Genomic DNA, 4,914 nt, shown 5'->3' with positions numbered 1-4,914 from the left:
GAACTCCTTCCTGCATCATCTTCCTGTCACTTTTCTGAGGTATTTTTATGTAACTTCTGGTGTAAATCATGAGCTTATAGCCTCCTCCAGTATTCAGTCACCTGGACTGATTTTTGCATGATAGTAAAGGCAGGTCTTACTCTTTACTGGTAGCTCAGAACTCACATTAGTCTCACACATCCTGAAGTTGGTGTTAAAGGGAAGTACAGCCACAGCATATTTATGATAAATAACGGTTTTCTGTAACCCTCTCCAGCTAATTATTAAATAATTATTTCTATAGATACACTGAAAATGAAAAAAAAACCCTTTAAATCTTAAGCACTTCTTTAAACACAGTATCTTAAATATACTGTCCATCAGTCCTGTGGAATTTATCCTATGCTCTGCTGGTAACAGAGGTGACTGATAAACGTGATGGGAGACCTGACAAGTCTCATGCATGAAGCGTGAACCTCACGTAGCTGGCTTGTCTAATGGTCCACTGCAGCATTCCACTCATGTGTTCCTTCTCCTGCCTTCGAATCCTGCTTGACAAACTGGCTCATCAGTTGGGGTTGAGGAGCAGGGGAAAGATTGCCTGCTCAGAGAAGTTTCTCTAAATGACTCGCGATTCAGCAATGCATTGCAATTCCTCCTCCAATATGTGACTGGACGCAGGTGTTTATATGATATTATAGAGAGGGACACACCTCCCAAACATGACCTAATCCTATGAGCAAGGGAGATCTTAGTTGAAATACATCTAATTCATAGCAGTGTGACCTAGAAGGACAGCTGGGTGGGAAGTGATGGTTACAACATGGAAATCAAGGAATATAAAGTAAACTATTAAGCTTCCTAGCATTAAAACTTATTTAAAAAAAAGTAATGTAAGTCTACTTTTAGACAGGGCCTTCATGCCTTCTCCCTGCCCAGTGCTTCCTCCCCCAGCTGAAATCAAATACCAAGCCTTGCTACTGTAAATTGTCAAAAGGAAAATAGAAATGGGGCTTATGATGAGGGAAAGCAAAAAAATAAAAGATTTGTAGCGTTAAAGCCTTTTATGACTGAGGCAGCACAGATGTTATACATTTGTCCCAGCCCTTGTATCCTGTTTTGAAAACCAGACACAGATTTCTGATTCAGCAGCCACAGAGGGTGTACTGTCATTGCCTGGGGGCTTCAGCATATGGGGTTCTTCCCTCACTTCTTGATGCCTCCAAGGGAATGGATCAGTGAATTGACCTGGGTTAAAACTCCTGGAAAAACAGAAACAAGACTGTTTTACACCTGGATTAATTCCTTCATACAGTTTACTGTGTTGCTCCACAAACGGCACAGCTGAGGGTGTGGTGTGAGGGGAAATGGACTTGTATGGGGCCGCCAGGAAGCAGGAAACCTTTCAGACAGCGCTGTCATTAAAGCCCATGTCTCATGGTACTCAGCTTGTCATGAGGCAGCTGATAAGATCTGGAATCCTTCTTGCTGCAAAAATACCCCCTTTTTTTTTTCTGGTGGGGTGCTGAAATGGGTGACTGCCATGAAGGGCACAGGTGAAACACTGCATGCTCCTGTTGTGCTGCAAAGCCTGGAACTTCCCCTCTGAGCAGCGACTGAAGGGATAGCACAGCTATGCTTAAATATATAGGAGTTCAGTGATAACCACAGTCACATTGTATAAAGAACACTTGAAACCTTAATATCTAATAATTTTGTTTAAATGCCATTCACAGTATTCCAACTATTAATCACTACTGTACATACCACTGCAGTGTCTACTGACTGTGTGGACCCTTAGTTAACATTTAGGAAAACAAATTATGGCTCAAAACATTGTTTGGCTAACTCAACTAAAAAGACTGCTGCTAATCTTAAGTAGGAAACACATACAATGTCAGAGAAGATGTAGGAACACCAGTAGAGTTTTATAGACTTTTCCTTTGAATGTTTAGTAAGTTAAGGCTTTATAAGAAAGGCTCTGGAGCAGAGCACCTCCAAGCTCATGTTCATGTTGAGCATCCTGCCCACAGGTACACTGAGGCCACCATTTCCTTGCAGTTCTGTATCTGAACCCTAAGGTAAGATTTAGCCTACAGAGGTAAAAACATACTAGTGTTTCTTAATACACTATAACTTATAAAAATTGCAATGTTATTATTGTTATTAAATAATACGAACTACTATATTTTTGCATAATTCTTCACATTAGGTTGGTACATTATATATATTTTAAGTTTAAAAGGACATTTCTGAGGCCTTCTTTCTACTGCTCCTCCTAATCCTTTGGCTATGCCTTTCATTGTGCCAATATAAATGGTTTTAAGGAGAAAAGGAATACTAACATTTTGGCCAGGCGGATTACAGTCCTATATTCATTGACGAGATCAAGCACGACAAAGCCTAACAACGAAGGATATAACTGCAGCAAAGCAGGGGCTGTTACAGGAATTGGTCAATAATAACATTTCCCACTGATTTGATTAGTTTCTTTCTAGAAGGAAGTTCATGGACAGGCTGTTGTTTTTGCTGCCCTATAAAGCCATATGGACGCACAAAATCATTTTAAGATGCTCAATGTTGTAATGGCAAACATTTGACACGGAGCTAGGGCAAAACTGGTTTCTTCCTCCACTCCTGACATGCATGCTTGTGTCCTGTGTGCCAAATATGCACTAACGGTGGCTTGCCCAGCTGTGCAGAAGCAGAGATTTGGTCAGGGAGGAACAGAGCCAGCTCCCTCAGAAAAGCTGGGTGGCAGCCGGGTCTGTTGGTGCAGGGTGGTCCCAGCAAGACATTGAAATGCAGGCTCTTAAATTACAGGTACCAAACCAGTATGACTGAAAAGAGTCACAGGGTGGCTGGTGTGACGTGGGTAGCACAGCCCTTGGAAAAACCTCTGCATGAGCTCCTGAATTTGTTTTGGGTCCCTTTGGAAACAGAAGCAGCTTCAGCACTGCTGACAAGGTGATGGCTCTTACTGTGGCCAGCGATTTTTACTGTTGCTTTTTAAAGTTTGACTTGTGGGGAAGCTCAAGTAGGGAACAGTATCCCCAGAGTTTGTTCTCTTAGTGGTGGAGAAGAGAAAGGGGAGACATGGACGTCACCTATGTCCCTTACTAACAAACCAAAAGCAGCAGTCTGGGTTAACTGTGGGAAGACTGAAAAAATTAGCATGTAATGCACTTTGTTCAGGCAGCAGCATTGTAACTTGGCTTGAATTTTCCTTTTCTTGTGGATAGGTTTATAGGTAGACTTTGAGGACCAGGAGAGACTTCAATGTTAGCTGTGCATCATGTTATGAGATGGTGGTATGTAACTTTGTAGGGTTGGTGGGACAGAGCATGCTCGGTCCCTCTCTCCTCACAGATACAATTTAGATTTGGTTGAATAATGGGTATTAGGATGCCATGTTCCACTCGCAATAAATAATGTTTGAAACAATGTTGAAATACATACAAGTGAAATAAGAATAAAGCACCAATAGATGACTAGACTGGTAGGATGAGATAAAATTCTGTGTTATTCTAATACTGATAAAAATTCCGGCATATTCCGGCATATGCAATCAACCCAAACGCTAATCCTTTTTATTGTGAAGAATATCTTACCTATTAGAGAAGCCATATTTGGAAGCCGTTTCCTTGGTGGGGACAGTAGAGCCCTGCATATTGCTACATTCATACTGAATATCCAAAGGTATGTTACAAGAAGACTGAAGTTGTCATCTGGGAAAGATCACAACACTGGATGTTCTCTCCTGGATTTGATCAGAGTACAAAATGTGCTATGTGAAATATTCACCACCACTGATACCTAAAGGCCTGTGAAATCACAGAATGGTAGGGGTTGGAAGGGACTTTCAGAGATCATTTAGTCCCACCCCCCGTCAAAGCAGGTTCACGTAAAGCAGGTTGGACAAGAACACATCCAGGCACGTTTTGAATATCTCCAGAGAAGGAGATTCCACCACCTCCCTGGGCAGCCTGTTCCAGTGCTCTGTCACCCTCACAGTAAAGTTTTTCCTCATGTTGAGATGGAATTTCCTGTGTTCCAGTTTGTGCCTGCTGCCCCTTGTCCTGTCACTGGGCACCACTGAGAAGAGTCTGGCCCCATCCTCTTGACACCTGCCCTTTAGATATTTATAAGCATTGATGAGATCCCCTCTCAGTCTTCTCTTCTCCAGGCTAAACAGACCCAGGTCTCTCCGCCTTTCCTCATGAGAGGTGCTCCAGCACCTTGATCATCTTAGTAGCCCTCAGCTGGACTCTCTCCAGCAGTTCCCTGTCCTTCTTGAACTGGGGAGCCCAGAATTGGACAAAGTACTCCAGATGCTGCCTCACCAGGGCAGAGCAGAGAAGGGAGGATGACCTCCTTCGACCTCCTGTCCACGCTGTTTTTAATGCACCCCAGGAGATCACTGGCCTTCTTGGCAACAAGGGCACACTGCCGGCTCATGCTGAATAACAATGCAATTCTAACGAACAGCTTCTGATCCTCCTATCAAGACAGGTATTGCATAGAATCACAGAATCGTTAGGGTTGGAAGGGATCTTAAAGATGATCTAGTTCCAATCCCCCTTTGCATTGCATCTTGGTCTGCGGACACGAACTCTGCAAGGCAGAGCCAGCCCCAGGCCCTTATCTGGATGGCTACCGGTAGCCAATCACTCATCCCGGGTGATCATGCCTTTATGGGGTTGTTTCCGAAGACAAGCGACATTTCCGTGACAGGAAGACGCTGCAGAATTGGGGCCGAAGAGACAGTTTCCCCAGACCCGGTGCTGCCGAGCCCCTCACGGCTCCAACCACCGCAGCACCGTCAGGCGACCGCCCCTCTCCCGCTCCGCGCATGTGCACGCGCACTCCCCCCCCCCCCCCGCCGCCCTGGCGGGAGTCTGTCTCTCGCGTGAAGTCACGGAGAAGTCTCGCGAG

This window comes from Rissa tridactyla, chromosome 1 (assembly GCF_028500815.1).
Source record: "Rissa tridactyla isolate bRisTri1 chromosome 1, bRisTri1.patW.cur.20221130, whole genome shotgun sequence".
In the NCBI taxonomy this organism is placed as follows: domain Eukaryota; kingdom Metazoa; phylum Chordata; class Aves; order Charadriiformes; family Laridae; genus Rissa; species Rissa tridactyla.
The sequence above is the reverse complement of the archived record's forward strand: the minus strand, read 5'-3'. Positions refer to the sequence as shown.